Consider the following 18,325-nt stretch of genomic DNA (forward strand, 5'->3'; position numbering starts at 1 on the left):
TAGAAGCACTGGGTCGCTAGAAGAATTATGCTGGAAGTCTACATAGAAAGTGCACATTTTATAGATATGACCTTGTAAATAAAGTAATTTTGGTTTTATTTTGTGGTAAAATAACGTATAATCTAAAGTAAAATCTGCCCTAAGAAATCTACTGTACTTTGACCTGTTCATACGTCTCCTAGCGGACACGCCTTTGGGTTATAAAACGTTTAGTTTATTTCTAAAAATGCATAGCAATAGGCATATAAACATACAATTAGATGTAGAAGTTATTTGTTAAACTAGTTTAGTTTGAACTTTTATTGGACTATTGGTGTAAGGTGCGAGTCATTTATTTGAGTTTATCTTTAGTTGTAAGCCCTTCTAATAGTCTTCTGTTTTTGTTTTAAAGAGCACTCCTTTCTGTCCACCTATTCCAACATGCCTGATAATGGCTAAATTACATTTTTAGTAGATTATTAGCAGGCATTGTGACTTTTTTCTTGTGTGCAACCTATAGTGCAATATTGGACCAATGGGCTGATTAGGGCATTTTATGTGGCCAGCTTAAATTTTGGTATAGTCTTGTAAACAGTACATGGATACTTTTGTAAACTGTACATGAATTGTTTTGCATTATGTCCTTTTCACTTTCTTTTATAACCCATGCACCGTTTTAATAGCCTTCTCTTTTCTTTTTTTTTTTTTTATTGTTTCTGAATATTTTTTTTTTGGTGTGTTCATTATATCCATTTCTTAAAGCTTTACAGAGGTTCTCCACTTTAACTACAATTTAAGCTAATGATTTCTACATTTAATAATCATGTTCTGTTATTTACCAAAGTCTTTTATATAATCTTAGGCTAATACATTTATTTTTGTTGGCATTTGATATAGCACACAATTTTTCTGTGGATACAGGTGTATATCCAATTCCCCGAGCAGAGCTTAGTTATGTTGTATTCAAGGACAAATCATCTAGTAGATCTAAAAGTCATGGTGAAAACAGAAGCCAAAAAGGTAAATCAATGTATTATAAGATAATGCCACCTATTAAAGGTTTTGTTTTGTTGAATCGCACACCTCTCACAGCTTGAGAGAACTCAACCCACCAGTGCTTGATCTTTGATGATCAGGAGTTAGCTTTTGACATGGACTAGAGACAGCTATATCTCTATTCAGATCATATGTTATGAATTGACTTGAGTTTGGTTTAAGTTTATACTGTTTCTTGATTTGTCCACGTGGAAAACAAGAACCCAATGCTGTTGTGGCAGGGCGGGTTCTCCTAAAATTGGGGTCCAATTTCTGTGGAAGGATAAGATTTAGTTCATGACATGGGAAGAGGGGGCTAGCAACTTTTAGTAGGAGGTAATGGTGTGTGAAGGGAATGTAATTCATATGCTGGAAAAATATTGCATATGGATTATCCAAGTTGTAGAACCTTAAATTGTTGTTCTAAGTATCATTTAATCCTATCTCTACTTATTGTCATCTAAATCTTGCTTTTGCACCTTAAAATATTTTTTATTATGCCACGTCCATTCTATTCATTTTGGTGTACGCTAAAATGTTTTACTCCATTAAATGTTAAACTGTTCTATAGTTAGAAGCTTGAATTATGATGGAAATAATTAATGAAATTGTTTTTGTTCCTCTGGCTCATTGCCAGTGCCTGCAGCTTCTGTCTGACTGAGAGACAGTCTGTAGCATTTCATTCATCTCCACACTGGACATCAAAGATCGCTAGTCTTTCTGTAGACAAATACATTCCGAAGTTGTCAAAAATAATAACTTCACAAAGAGCCAATAGCGGTGTAAAACATCCTAACTTGTTTAGCATCTTTTGTCATATCTGCATAGTAATGAAGGAAAGGAAGACTACTACTATAGGATATTGCTATTTTAGCAGTAAAAAAAATAGTTATGGGCATAATTTATTCTAAATATGTTAGATAATTTGCATAGGTATATACAGTATAAAATAATGCTTGTGCATATAATGTCTCCTATACTTTTTTGGAGTTCGTTATGACATTGAATAGCATTTTCAATTGGGTTTAAATGGATCCTTTATTGGCTTCTCACTATGAAACCACTGGTGCAAAAACTGTGTACTAGATTTATTCCAAAAAAAACTCATTGCATTCAGAATAGCGTTCAGTATTTTTTTTTTTTAATCTCTACAATACAGTTTTCTTTAAACAATCACCTTTCCTTTGTTTTAAACCTATATATGATCTATGTGAACATGAGTAATATATACTAATTAAGAGGGACCTACTAAAGGTTAATTTGTAGAAATTATATATTTTTTTTACTACTTCTTTTAGTAACTTACAAGGAAATTTACTAACCCCCAAATATTAAACTACCTATAAATCGTCAGTTTTACAAACCTCTTAAAAACAATCACCAGACAACGCAAAATCACTGCAATTCCCCATTTATCAGTATTCAATATGTAGCTGGGTGAATCCTATAAAACGTTTTCACAGAAAATGGTGCCATGGACCATGCTCCCCTAGAGAATCACAACTAAGGAAGATTTTTCTTACAATGATTGAGGGCAAAGAGGATAATGTTGGCCGCTTTTTTAGCCCTGCACTAACCAGGTGCAGTTTTCACTATGACATGGGGTACCCCAAGCTTGTGGTCTCCTTGCTATAGTTGAAGCTAGCCTATTCTTTCTAGGGCTTGGGCTGGTTGAGGATTTGGAGGGTGACATGATTTTTATTTATTATGCTTGACCTATAAATTTAAAGGAAGCTTCCCCATTCATTTCATGGGCCCATACATTTTTGTTTGTTATTATTTTCCTGACAATTTAGATAGCATTTTAAAAAAAAGTGTGAACTTTTGTAGATTCTCCCACTGTACATTTCTTGCTGATGTTTTTGAAACTAGTTGCTTTACCCCTTTGTATACGCAGAGGGCAACAAGTAATTGTTTTTTATACTGAAGGAATTGTGGTGTTGTGAATCTCAATTTCTCTATTTCTATATCTGGCATTGTAACACGTACGCTTTGCCAGTTTTCTAGCCTCCAAAAAGCTCTTAATGCTATTTGTACGGATCCTCCTAATGATGAAAATACCAATTACACACTGCAGGAATGTTTTCTTTCTTATTGAGGAAAAAAAATCAACCATTGTGCTGGTGATGCTGGAAGCATGCAAAATTAAACCAGACAATCTGGACTGTTTCCAGAGAGCAAGTATATTAATTAAAGAGCAGTGGCCCTCATGCATATTTTATAATGTCCTATACAGTGCATGCTGCCCTTCAACTCCACAAATCATAAAACTAGCTCCCACACTATCCTACCTAGCATGTTAGGGTCTCGGTAACATGATTTTTGTGGAGTCTCTAGTGCTGTTCACCCCCAAATGATGTAAACCACTTCTGTATATAAGGAGTAGAAAACAACATGTTTTAAACAAAAAAAAAAAGAAGAATAAAAAAAAATAACCTTTTGGGCTGTAGATTAGAGGGGCTCCGGAACTGGCAACTATGCTACCTCAAACTTTGAATTCCTGTATTCTAGAAAAGAGGTTCTGTGGCTGGATCACTTATAAATAACGTATTTGTGTCTGGATCATGTAGAAATAATTTATTGTAGAAATGTATTTCAATTAGTGGTGCAGACACCAATGTATATAATTGCAAATGCACTTATCATGTTACATTGGGATGTGTTTTGTATGGAAATGTCTTGTTTGGGTTTTTGTAACCTTGCTAGAGGAAATCTCCAGTTAGGCATATGTGGGGAGGGAGTCTGTTTTGCTAATATCAGGAAATGCTAAGTAAGTCTATTCAACCAACACTTGAATACACAAAAGGGAATCATTACCTGTGTGCAGGTCTTGTTAGACAGACAGTAAACCTAGCAATGAAAACAGTGCGTGATGCAGGATATCACAGATAGGTGTAAATTTTGTTAAGTATAACATGCATTTAAAATCCGTGTTTAAAAAAAATCTCACATCCTGATGTTAATTTTTGAATGAAATATTGCAATCTGTGCTCAGTCATCTGATCAGGGGACTGACTTACCCCCTGCCAAGACTAGTCTCTAAAACTGTATAAAAAGAGCCCTTGTACACTGAAATATATCATTATTGTTTCATCTGGACTGATCACTGGTACCTTTACCAGTGTGAGCTGTCCTTGTTAGGACTACTGTAGCTAAATAAACATCACTTGCTTCAAAAACCTGCTTGACAACTTCTTCCAAGCGGAAATTCCTGTGACCTACAGATTAGACCCAACTCTAATCCGTTCCCAGCTGTTCTAAGGTTTGGACCTAGCCTTCCGGTACCACCACACTGCCCGCTACCCAGCAGCTTTGGCCAGTGTGATAGGCCAGGGGGTATCCATCCACAGCAACCCTGATCCATAGGAAGAGGTCAGGGGTACCAGCCCAGATACACCAGCAACGGAGTACACTAGCAGCGACAGTTACCCAGAAAGATGCGGTTCTGGATGCCGCTAAGAAGTCCAGTGGTGGCAGCAGCTTAAGCCCCTCGTACTGCGGTTAGAGGGCGCATTTCGGGATAAGAAAGGGAATGATGGCAAAGTAAGCCCAGCTGGTTCCCAGCAGCAACAGATAGAGTGGCATAGGCGGTCCATCCTGTCACAGGCTCGTAAGATATACTGTAGATTTATCTGTTAAAACTAAAAAGTAAGCGGTAAATACAAAATACACACAAATGCTTAAATACATTTTTAAGCACACACCACATGCCCTCATTATTAAAATGTGTCCTTAATCTTTATCGCACATCATCATCAACTTTTATTTATATAGTGCCAGCAAGTGCCGTAGCGCTTTACAATTGGGAACAAACATTAATAAGACAACACTGGGTAATACATACAGACAGGGAGGTAAGAGAACCCTGCTCGCAAGCTTACAATCTATAGGGCAATGGGAGTTTGATGCACAAGGGCATGTGCTATATCATATTGCACAATGGACCAGCTAGAATGCAAAGGTAAAAATATTGAGAGGGCTGTGTTGCAATGTTGGTCAGAGGGTTGGTGTCTTACGTTAGCAGTGTAGAGGATGGTAATAGGGTAATCTAGGGAAATTAAGATGGTGGTTGAGGAATATCATAACCTTGTCTGAAGAGGTGGGTTTTCAGTGAACGCTTTAAGGTTTGAAGACTAGAGGAAAGTCTTACTGTGCGTGGGAGGGAATTCCACAACGTGCGTGCAGCCCGGAAAAAATCCTGTAACCGAGAATGGGAGGATGTGATGAGAGTGGAAGAGAGACGTAGATCTTGTGCAGAACGGAGGTGTCTAGTTGGGAGATTGAGACAAGTGAGAAAATGTATGTCTGTGCAATTTTGTTGATGGCCTTATATGTTAGAAGAATTTTATATTGGATTCGTTGAAATACAGGCAGCCAATGTAGAGACTGACAGAGTGGCTCAGTAGAGGAATAATGGTTTGCAATGAAAATCAATCTAGCCGCTGCATGCACAATAGATTGTAGGGGTTCAAATCTGACTTTGGGAAGACCAGTAAGGAGGGAATTGCAATAGTCGATGCGGGAGATGATGAGTGCATGAATTAATGTTTTTGCGGTGTCTTGTGTCAGATATGTGCGTATTCTGGAAATGTTCTTTAGGTGTATGTAACATGATTTAGATATAGAGTTGATGTGGGGAATAAACGACAGTTGTGAATCAAGGATTACACCTAGGCAACGAACTTGTGGGGTGGGATTTATGGTAATGTTATCCATTGAAATGTCAGGCAGGAAGCTTCTGTTTTTGGATGGGAATCAGGGGCGGATCCAGACTTTTGCTATACCCCGGGCGATTTTAGGGGGGGCGATTTAGGCCCCGCCCCTTTCTAATTTCTAAGGCTGCCGGCGGCTGCACGGTATGTGCAGGTCCACTCGGCAGTGACAGTGTGCTGCCCCATTGCTCTGATTGTGTTTTAAACACAATAAGAGCAGCCGGGCAGCACCCTGTCACTGCTGAACGGACCTGCACAGTGTGCAGCCGCCGGCAACAAGCCCCTGCTAGGGGGGGGGTGATCGCCCTGATCGACGTCCCCCTGGATCCGCCACTGGTGGGAATATTATTAATACAGTTTTTGAAAGATTGAGTTTGAGTTGGCAACAAGACATCCAAGATGAAATGGCAGAAAATAATAATAAAATAAAAATAATAAAAATAATGACAGTATGTAATTCCGAGACAACACAGATGGTGAAAGATCAGGAGAGGATAGATAAATTTGTGTATCATCTGCATAGAGATGGTACAGAAATCCAAAGGAGCTTAATAGTTTTTCAAGAGAAGTGGTGTAGATAGAGAATAGCAGAGGACCTAGGACCAGGGGCGGATTGGCCATTACCTTTACCAAGAAGCTCCCCGGGAGGCCGCTGGTCTAACGAGGCCGCCTTCTAATTTTATTTTTTTTGGGTCACCCGGCGCGGTTGGAAGGAGGGCAACAATCCCAAAATTGGTGGTCAGTGGTAAGCATTGCGAGGTTGCCTGGTGCTGCAGCACTGTGGGTCCTTCAGCACTGTGCACTAATCAGACAGGAAGCAAGAAGTATTCACTTCCTGTCTGTCTGATCATGTGTGCGGAGCAACGCTGCAGAGCGCGCCGGCCCTGATACTTAAGGTAAGTGAGAGGGGCTATATCTGGGAAAACTATATGTAAGGGGGCTACAGCTTTTTTCCTGCATTGCTTTAGAAATGACCCACTGTGTATTAAGTCATCATATCTAGGTTTTCCTAAATGTTTCCCCTACCAAATTCCAAGTTCTAAATCCCGCCTACTTTTGTGTTGGCCCCACCTACATTTAAGTTGGCCCCGCCCACATGAGGCCACTTCAATAATTTTTTCCAGGGCCACTTTAAGTTCCCAATCCGCCCCTGCCTAGGACTGACCCTTGTTGTGCTCCAACTGATAAAGGAAGCGGAGCAGAGGTGGATCCAGAGAAATTAACACTGAAAGAGCGATAGTTTTATGTAATGTCATACTTTTTCTTTATGAAGACTGGTACATTGGTTGATAGAGATTTTCTTACATTTTGCAGCTAATAAATTATTTCCTCATTTTAGACACCGTTCCAGTGCAATCTCTAGGACTTGCCCCCATCTCCTTGAAAGCAGCACCCCCTCCACCCCACCCTTTTCTTACCACGACAATCAGTAGTTGAAGCGGCATCCTCTGTTCCCTCATTGGCCAGGCCCAGCATATCTGTCAAATATGCTACTCTGGATACAGCTCCCCTATGTCTTTTCATCTGAACACTACTATCTGAAGAAGATGTTTTGGCATCCACAGGGAGCTTAATGAGCTCTCTTCTTTGCAATTGCCAACATTGCAGTTCTACTCCCCTTCTGCTCTGATTAAGAAGTGCAGAGTAGCATGCAGTAGAGTGACAATCAAAAGGTGATGGCTAACGGGGCAAACGCAGGATTTCTAGAGGGGATTTCCACACCACGCATGGCTTTAACTTTAACAAATGCTAGGCTACTCTCTAGCCCAGTGTTGGCTAACCTGTGCCACTTCAGGTGTTGTGAAACTACAAGTCCCAGCATACCCTTCCAGCAGTAAGCTGCTATATATTGGCAAAGCATGCTGGAACTTGTAGTTTCACAACACCTGGTGTGTCACAGGTTAGCCAACATTGCTCTAGTCCCTTCCTAATCCACTCTCAAATCCATGGGCAATGCTGCATGCAATACTGTTAGGTTAAGTTCTGACTGAGTGGGACAGTCACACAAATTCGGGACTGCCCCACCCCAGAATCAGGACAGTTGACAGGCTATCCTGCTCTCTTACCTGTTTTGCAGCTTTCACTGGTGTCTTAGGCTCAGTTGCGGCTTGTCTGGATCATCGAATATCGGGTCCCTGTTTGTAAAAAGGGATAGAAACATGCAAAATGGAAAGCTTAGCAATGAGTGAGCACGCCTCCCTCCTCTCAGCCAGTCCCAACACTGCATGAATAGCATCCATGTCTAATAACGGCAACCAGCTCTAACTTAATAGCAATCACATTTAATAAATGTGTGACACCCTAGAAGGTGTGTGTTTGTGTGAAGAGAGACCTCCCGTTTTTGGGATATGCAATATAGTACAGAAGTACAAAACCCCCAGCACCTGCGTGAGCCTTTCAATTGTTTCTAAAGCCCCACACCGGTCTTGCAACCTCTCTGGGTGGTAGGGAGATTTTTTATTTTTTTTTAATAAATACATGCATGATATACACTATGTGTTGTTCAGGGCACTTAGACTAAATGTGATAGCAGGGTATCACAAATACACTACCCCTCCCCCCAACAGCCCATCATGAATTTGATAAATAAACTTACCCACAAACAGCCTTGACATTAATCTAATAGTATTCCCAATTAATAAATAGTCCTCCTTTTCCCCAAGCTCAGCCCCACATTCAGTGAATAGCCCCTAAACCACCCCAGCATTAAATTAATAGTCCCATCACAGAATCTTAATTCAATGGACACTGCCTAAGTCACTATTTCATTAAATAGTCCCACCATCAAATAAATTGCCCCATCAATAAATAATAATCTCCCATATTAAATTAGACCTACACCATCACAATTAAATTGATAGCCCATGCCCCCACCCACACTACATTAAGAGCACACTTACATCTTGCGTCGAGCAATGTACATTTCAGAGGCTGACTCTTCTCTCTGTCACTCTTGCTTCCTGCACCCTAGGACAACTTGCATGTCTGAGGTGTATATATTATATGAACAACTCCAAATGAGACTGCTACATATCCCCTGCTACTGGTTCACCTGTCATAGGCAGACAAATTCCTCAGTTATTCAGTCGGTCATGCATTTGGAGCAGAAGAAGAGCAAAGAAAACTAACCATTGTGTTTGGAGTGGCGCTACACTCAGCAGGGGAAGATGGGCGAATCTTTATGTGCTGCAGCTGTAGCCATTAAAGTGGCTAGTCAGGGAGAATGACCAGACTGTTAGTCCATTGAATCATTCCAGTGCTGGAGACTGGGGAAGGGGTCCATGCAACTGGCGTACACAGCTGACTGGCCAGCCCAGTAATGTTGCGGAAGAGAGCAAAGGGTGTTAAGAAAGTTTGAGGCCCCAAGATTCTAGTTGCAATTCTGCCTGATCACGATTGGGAAGGCCCACTGGGACTTGTAGTTCCACAACAGCTGGAAGGACAAGTTCCAACATTACTTCCAACCAACGATGGGCAGTATGCTGAGATTTGTAAATCCTTTAACTGGAGGACACTGGTAATAACAGACCTGAAAATTGACATAGTCTCACCATGCGACACTGTCTTTGGGACTGTCTTATATTTTCTCAAGGTGACTGGAGTTTCACACTTCTATTCACTTTTTATTGATGTAAGAGGCTTATTGGCGTAGCCAAGCTAATAGCACTATTGTGGTCTCTCTCCTCTGTTCCCATTTAGCTTCCCACATGTTTTAAAAAGCCATGTGAGTATTTTATTTATTTTTCATTTTAGGCATGCCTCAGGTTGTACAACTCATGTATTTAAGGGCCCTTACAAAATTTTGCTATGGGGCCCAAAAATGTCTAGTTAGCCCCCTGAGTTATCATACTCTTGGTTATTAACAACATATTCTTGTCCTATTAGAAAAGTGAGCACAGTTGTCATATTATCCTTAGTGATGTTTAGCAGATTTACATAGTCCTACTATTTGGATTGTTTTCTCAGCATCTGTTTCTCCTGAGGTGGTCTGTATCTAAATAATCCTCAGTGAATATCTGACAGGTTATTGATTACTTCTCTAGTAAGTATCTTGTCATTTGTGTGTCGCTCATGTTTGTCTCAACAGAGATGTGCTGATATGCTTGCCAATAAGATTTTGCTGACACTTTCTAGAAACCTGTGCTTGCTTTATTTATTGCCATTTGTATTTACAAATAGCAGGGCTATTTGAAATGTGTTATTCCTATAGATTTTGTACTGTGCATGTTGACCAACTTTAAGAATAAAAATTTGAGTGCATGTTGGTGCATGTGACCGTATCGATTGCACTGCCATCTATCCGATCGTGAGGCAAAATTGAAAAGCGTAAAAATTACATGCAAACTGGTTTATTGAAATTTGGTCAGATTAGGAATAGGGCCTTATTTTGTTCAGTTTTTCCATTTGAAAATGTTCGCAGGTATAATAGTGATAAAAAGTAACATATTTAAATAAAACCTACAGGGTAAATTTATTTATCAACTCGGGTTTGAAAAAGTGGCGATGTTGCCTATAGACACTGATCAGATTCCAGTTATCATTTATTTAGTGCATTCTAAAAAATGACAACTAGAATCTGACTGAAAAAGTGGAGGTGTTGCCTATAGACACCAAACCCACAGCTTGATAAGTTTACCCCTTAGACTTGTGTTGGTTTTTGGGAGCTATACTTGTGAATTTGTCATAAAATACGAGTGTAACAGAAATATTTTTGTGCAAGCATAGGTTGTTTATATTTCACACAAACTTCACTTTTTTTCTGTAATTTTGTTTTGAATCAAAAAGATTTTGATACCTTTTTATAACTAAGGAGTCTTGGATTGGTGATTAAAGTTGCTAACTTGGTTCCTGTAGCATCTGATACAACAAGGTATGTATGGGAAAACAAACGGGTGGGGTACCTTGTTACGATGACCGGCTCGTCGATACCATATACGCTGACTGGAATACTCCGAAGGTGTGTTCCACGGCACACTGCTAATACTGACCGGAAACCCTGCCGACGAATGAAGAAGCCGGCTGGTAACAATGAAGTAACTTTCAAGCTGCACATTATGTTTGCTGTTCTTAACCTGCTATTTTAAGGAGACGCCACCTGTACAATGTATTAGGCTTTCTAAATAAAATTGTACAGACAGCGGATTAGGAACGGCCTTTCTAAACTCATACCTGACTTTACAGGGTTGTTAGTTTGCGGAGAGGGAGAGGACAGGGCATGGGGGGGGGTCCTGCTAATGGGAAAAAAATTGTATTTAAATTTCAGATTGATCTGTAAAGGTATGTACTAGAGATGTTCATTGACCCCCGTGTTTTGGTTTTGGCAAAACCGCCCTTATGTGTGTTTTTGATTTGGATGTGTATTTTTTTTTTTACAAAAATTGCTAAAATATGCTAAAATCACTTTTTGCTCTTTTTTTTTGTTCCTACATTATTATTAACCTCAATAACACTAATTTCAAGTCATTTGCAGTCAATTTTGACCACCTCACAGGTCACAATATTATTTTCATACTCTTTTGGGCAAATACTGCAGTGACCTGGCTGGATGCTAAGCGACAGAGCAATGACTCAAACACACTGAAGTTCCTGGCACATCTAGGAAATATTGGCACACAGAAGTGGCAGTAAAGGAAAGTGGTGCTATTAGCAATGGAGCTCTCCTCTTTGTGTGTTACATATATAACACCGTACAATTTGACTGCAGATTTAGAAGACCAAATCTGTGAGCACTAGTATTTGTATGTTAGCAGTGGAGCTCTCCTGAATTTCACTATAGACTTTGAAGAACACTGCTACCCCCTCCTCTTTCTATTCTACCTATGATGCTGCCCAACTGCTCTACAGACTGTGCTACCCCTTCTGTGTCCCTCTGTGAAATGGTGCTGGATTGCCGTGGAGGGCGCTACTTATAGGATCCAAAACTCCTGAGATCCGAAGACGTAACAATGACGTTTTGCCTCGTTTTCAATTCCGAGGGCGTGCAAAAGTACCAAGCCACTCGGTTATGGTAAGTTCCGGTGTGTTTGGTTCTTGGGGAACCGAGCCTGAGCATCTCTAGTATATACGCTCTCCGGAAACACATTCACTTGCACACAATTGGGACTATGTATTAAGGCAAATAAGGAGAAAAATGTGGCACATTTCCATTCTTTCTTGCATATTTGACATTGCGTAGCTGTCCTTGGGGGTGAGGGGGGGTTTGCTCAGCGAAGAATTTGAGACAAAGAGAGAAGGGCTCACATGATTAATCATTACCATATTTTAAAATCCTCCATCACCTCTGGAGTGGCTGAGTTCAACTTTGTCCCGTTTATGAACAGAGCTGTGTTATATGAAATAACTTATTTTTCCATATGACTCAAAAATGAAACACTGGGGCCCTGTTTACACTATTACATGGGACCGTTGTTGAAGGTCCCTCAGGGGGGGATACAATGGTAGAGGCCCACCAGAAGGGGTGTGGCCAGCCACTAAAGAGGCATAACCAATATGCCTATTTCCCCCACAAGGACCTGTAATCAGTGAGTTTTAATTCCCCCCTCTGTTTCTTCTGTGTTCAAATGTAGAAAACATGGAACAAAACACTGGTGCATCAAAACTGCCACTATGCACGTACACCGAATGCAACAAAGTGGTACATTTGTGAATTTGTCCGTTTCTAAATTTAAACAATGGTAGAGGCTGTCAATCCTTATGCTGTCTGAAAACTGCTGAGCTGTCTTCTTATATATGTATTGAAAATAAATATTCTGTTTTTCGTAGCTATAGCATATTTAGTTATATTACATTTATATTCTATTTTAATTGAACTTTTGGAACATGCCAATTGATGACAGCAACACTAGGTTACCAAGCATCAATATTTTATTCTCCCTTACCGCTGAATAAAAAGGTTACCTTTCTTAAAGCACTGGAATGTATTCACATTCTGTCTGCATAATATGAATATATATTTCTCTGGAAAAATGAGTGACTGCTAAGTGAGCATGCATATCCATTGTAGGTATAATATTCATCTTGTATTAACATGATATATTTCTGACAGACCTTCTAATTAGGATTTGTAGAAGTGTACTAAAGCTGGTTATTCTTTAAATAAGCACTGGCATTTAGATTGACATTAGGGATTATTACAATCCAGCACCGTGCAAGGAGTCCATGAATCCTGTATCTGCCTGATGTATGAGGTGCATAACAAGTGGTTTAAATGCGATTCTATGAGCTTGGTTGTTTTATGTTTGGGTGTACCTGATTAGTCACACTGGTAGAGCAGCTGCATGATAAAAATCTTTTCTATTTCCGAACACTTGTGATGCTCGGCGTGAACCGCTCTGTAGCTTAGCGGTGCTTCTTCCATAATGAGCTCAGATGCATTGTCTGGTGTTAATCAGCAAAAACAAGGTAAACTGCTATGAATTTTATGAATTTCAACATTACTCTTACTGTATGTTGCTTTAACATTTCATTGCAATAATTGAATTTATAAACATTAATGGGTAGGAAAATAAGATTTTTGTATTCCAAAATTCAAATAGTATGGTGACTTAATTGTTCAGTAATTCATTAAAAAATAAATGTACCTGTGTTTTTGTTTTTGTTTTTTGTTTTTTTTTTAAATTCAGAAGTGCTTGGATGATTCCAACTCATTTTATGTGACTTAGGGCTGAAAGGGTGATGAGCCCTGTTGCTGGTGAAAATGCTTTGTTTTCGTTGGAGCCTCAGTTATACCATCAACCTATTCATCAAAAGGGTTATCAACACTGGCACTGAGAGGGGATTGGGGCTGGTACAAGTACCTCCCATGGGGGTCCGGCAGTCAGGGCCGTCTCTCCGGCTGGGCACGATGGGCAGGTGCCCGGGGGCCCAGCGGACAAGGGGGCCTGAGGCAGGACTCCTATAAAAATGGTGCCGATCCGGCTCACTCCCTGGTCCCCTCTTCCGTGATGCGCTCACAATGAATGTCGGGCGTGATGACGTCATCACGCCCAACATTCACTGCGAGAACAGCAGGGAGGAGCGCAGAACAGCGACGAAGAACAGAAGGGGATTCTACTCGAAGAACAGGGCGATTGAAAGGTAAGTTAAGGGGGATTTGAAAAACATGATGTTGTTAAGATGGCCCTGCTGGCAGTGGCAGATTATGGTGTTGACAGATGGGGCCGACATCTGCTTAGCCACATTAGACAGGGCAACTTAACGGTATGGACTAGAGGCTTCATATAGATCTGTGTGGTCACACCCAAAAGCTGCTTTAGAGGGAAATCTGCATGATAACATACACTGAGGCCGCAAGTGCAGCCTGACATGGCTGCCAAGAAGTGGCAGCAACAGGGACAGAGATGGCCTTTGCCATCACAGGATGTCAATAACTAATTGAAATAAACACTTTATTTATTTAAGTTTTCCACTCTGAGTGATTCAATTACTTATTTTTTGTGTGTGTTGTGCCTTTTAATTATTTCTTTAAAGAATCTGTACCTGGAAAACCAAGTTCTAGTTTTCAGTTCCAGTGTGTGTGTGTGTGTGTTAGTGGGGAAGTTGGCTCACACAAATACACAGTTGGACCAAAGACTGGATGGCAAAGTGGTAAGAGTCCTCTTACATCTGGCAGCCAGTGACACCTAGGAGCATGGTATCACTCACTACTTAAAACTGCCACCAAACAAGTTTTAGTAAATCATCCAGTAGATAGATCAGTAGATTAGAGATGTTGCAAAAAGATGACTTTGAACATTGGTTGTGGAAAAGTTTTTTAGACTATTTTTAAGAATAAAGCAATCATTACCAATATATAACATTATCAAACTATTTCACATAATAGAAGTTAAGCTATCTTGCAGTAAACCTAGATCTAAAAGGATCCTTAAATTGAAGGTCAAGACCATATCTCTTAATCTTTCTGATTTAAAAGTAAAATCTATAATTATGTTAAAAGAACCTGCCACCTACATTCAATGGAGGCAGCCATTTTGTGACCTGAACCAATAACCAGCCTACCTATAGTGATTCATGAATTAAATATGTTAGTAGTTGGCAGTAGCTCTCCTAGCAAGGAGTGGTTTGTCTCTTTTTTGAACCTTTTATGGTTGTGGATTGCATGCTTAAAATTTAGACATTGCAGTATACAATACCATGTCCTCACTTTTCACAAACACTTATTTGATTTATTATTCCATGAGAATAAAGAATGATTGTACAAGCAGAATGTCAATACAACTCCAGGGTGTATTTAATTCACGCACCAGTCCACTGGATGGTGTGCCATTTATAGATGACTAGTAATTTGTCAGATCTTGCAAGAAATCCCAGCTCAGGATGTCTATCCTATTATATCTTTGTGACCATCAAAGCATTGAATGAATATCTAAAAAGGTTAAGAAAGAGATTTGCATTTTACATCAAAATGTTTTTGTCATGTTTCAAATCTTATATAAATTGTCATGCTAATGTAGCCCCAGTTTTTCCATTTGAAAGCACATTTTTAATCTGGTTAATAACTATATATTCATATACATAATCTAGTGAAGTAATCTAAAAAGCAATGTATATTAATTTTACTTTGTATGTAGTACATTATTTATCAAGTTCAATATTTTGCCATTTAAGAATCATAGGTAAAGCTGAGGAGTAAATTATGATGAGTTCTTTATCTGAATTGATGCTCAAGCTACTATGCCTAATAAGTGCTGTTAGGGGTTATATTAATAAGAGTGCCACTACGGATGGCTTTCTGTCACTGCTTATCGCAGCAAGTGAAAACCACCTATCACCCCAATTTACTAATAAATACTCTGCTGCCCAGTGATATTGACCTGGAGCTTCACTGGGCCAGTGACTAGAGATATGCCCATGCATGACCCAGTTCACAAATGCGCAGTTGATTTGAAAGCCCTAATTTGGGCTTTCAGTTCCAGTTTTTGAGAACATCTATGGGGGGATTTCAATTGCCCGCGTTTCTTGAAAAAGGAATGCAGCCTGCGCACTATTACAGTTATTACAGTAATAATGCGCGTAAATACCTTTATTGCAGTAGTTTGAACGCCGGCTTTTTGCTAACAGCTCTCTGAGCTGTGAGCAGAAAGCCAGGTTAGTATTAACGGCAATAGTTTTCATGCGGTGGGAATTAAATTGTCCTCTATATGTGTGAAATTTTTTTTATTGAAAATATTTTTAAACAAGTTGAAAAAATGCTTTATTTGAATAATACAGCTTTCTTTTTCATTGAATATTTCCGCAGAAGATGATTTCTGGCTCTGTGATCCTTGTGAAATAGGCTTTCCCAAGTATTGTATGTCATGATTACCGGCGTGGTTCACCCCCCTTAATGCTGGTGTTAACCCCTAGATGGATATGAAGAAGCCTTCTCTCCAGCGATAGGGCTATTCTTCCTTTGGTGAATTATAGCACTGAGCAACCAATCAGAAAATGAAAGCAATCTGGTTGTGATCCGTTACAGGACCTTTTGTGCTACCGGTTTCTAAAAATGTCCCCCAATATATTTGTAGTCTTCAAGTGTAATATTCTATAGCTTCCTGGGAGAAAAAGAAATACTGCAGTGCTGCTCCATAAATAATATTATAACACCCTGCAGGGCTTTTAATTTATTTCTAGCATAGTGGTTGAAGTCTTATTAAATATGCTCCTCATATTCTATACTTGTCATTTTCACTAGCAGATGTTCATATACAACGAGGAAACTATGACAGCTAATCTTTTCTTTTTTTTTTTTCCTATGTTCATGAAATTCTCATTGAACAAGGAATTAATTTATTATCTTTTTAATTATTTCCCGTGCATAATCTGTTTAGGGCAGTGGCAGAATGAAATGCTATTGATGGACTTTCTGAGCGTGTTATTAGCAGGCTTGATGCATTTAATTGTAATGTTCACTACAACATTGTCAAGGTGTAGATTAAAGGTAAAATTCTGTCTATGTAATAATCGTGCTGAGTTTCAATTATGGAATAATTTTTCCAATTACTCATTTTAATTCTGTGAAGCTGAGGTTGAGAATACATTTACTGTCTGTGACTAGGAAAACCAAAAGGTATTTTGTGGCTGATGTGTAGTCAGGTTAAAGGAACATTCGCTAACTAAAATATATTGTATGATGCAGTTAAATATGATGTAGAAGTAAAATATGGGGTGGTAATCTTTTTTTGTAGAATCTTACTGTTTATAAAAGACAGACATTTTAATGAGCTATTGTCAAGCTTATAGTTATAGCTTATGAGAGCTAATGAAAAATACATCTATGCAATAGATGCAAGATATGTGGAATTTGTGGCGCTATATAAATAAATGGTGGTGATGATGATGATATGCCTTGTCTGTCAAGATAAGTACATTTACTTAAATATTTTTATTATTTTCACTTTGGGCATATTGCCATATTTCTGAGAGCGATTGTAGTTCAGAGGTGATTTTGCTTGTTTAAAGTAGGTTTGCACAGTGGGTTTAAATTGTGACAAGTTTTCAAAACATCTTCTTCGTCATATAAACGGTTTTATATGATTCAGCTTGAGTAAAATATTGTAGTTTTCACAAGCCATCTCTAACACTACATTTAGTAGTTCTGCAGATTTAATGTTAAAATCAATACTCTATTATTAGGTGCACAGTGACAGATTGTATTTAAAGTTTATAGTTCATGGCTTTCTCTGGATAAATGACTGGCTGGCAAGGACTATCCAGTGGAAAAAAAAAACCCAACATAAGCACCTTTTGGTGCTGCTCTCCAAGCTTGATATGAGTGAATTATTTCAGATGACTGCAGCTTGAACAATTTTTTCACAGCAAAACCTAGTTTTATGTAGCAATGAGATATATTTCTGCAGCCAATCAGGTCTGCCTATGCGCCACCCTTTCGTAAATTCCATATTTGTAAATTCGCATTTTGCAGCATTTATAGTCTGTGCTGTGTCGAAGTCGTATAATTGGATGAACGAAAGTATATTGGTTAATATTGTTTTGCCTTGCGATTGCGATGCGTACTCCACGTAACACGTGGCATGGTGCGATCGCACAGTAAAATACGCACGCACACACTCGCATTACAACATTTAGTTATCTATATAATTCGTATTCATATTGGTACCGTTACACTGTAATTTATGAGCAGATAGTATTTGGTTTATTATTAGTTTATATAATATGATTATATGTACATTTTAGTGTTATTAAAGGTTTAGGTTATAGGAAAGGTGTCATGCCTGATATCATATTGATCCCCTATTCATCAGCAGCTGTCCGGTGCAGTCGGCGAAGAGATCGCACATTGCATACTTTAGTTATTGATATTAGGGAATAATCCTTTGTATGATGCTGGCTATGAAAGGAGCAGACCCCCTGGAGAGACGACCCCCCACCTTTGGATTCCTTAGATTGAATCAGCCTATGACCTGTTTACCCTGGACCCACCCAACGTCTGGACCTATAGAAACAATCTACGTCATCTCTATTGTTCACTGTGTAACACTGTACTGTATATAATCATAGCTGCACTCCCCTGGCCCTCAGTCAACTCTGACACAGTATTCTAAACAGATATACTGTCCACTGGGTCCCGTGGTTTGCGCAGCGAGCGCATGCGATAGCAT

General features: G+C 39.2%; 1 protein-coding gene across 1 annotated transcript in view; it reads left to right on the plus strand.

Annotated features, from left to right (window-relative positions):
- Window positions 1–893: 893 nt before the first annotated feature.
- The window catches only part of NAV3 (neuron navigator 3), a 539,311-nt gene continuing 521,879 nt past the window's right edge, over window positions 894–18,325 (plus strand). Inside the window, exon 1 of the mRNA XM_075209582.1 lies at window positions 894–999. The gene's annotated coding sequence lies outside the window, so the exon portion shown is untranslated. The remainder of the gene's footprint in view (window positions 1,000–18,325) is intronic.

Source organism: Mixophyes fleayi, chromosome 4 (assembly GCF_038048845.1).
Source record: "Mixophyes fleayi isolate aMixFle1 chromosome 4, aMixFle1.hap1, whole genome shotgun sequence".
Taxonomy (NCBI): domain Eukaryota; kingdom Metazoa; phylum Chordata; class Amphibia; order Anura; family Limnodynastidae; genus Mixophyes; species Mixophyes fleayi.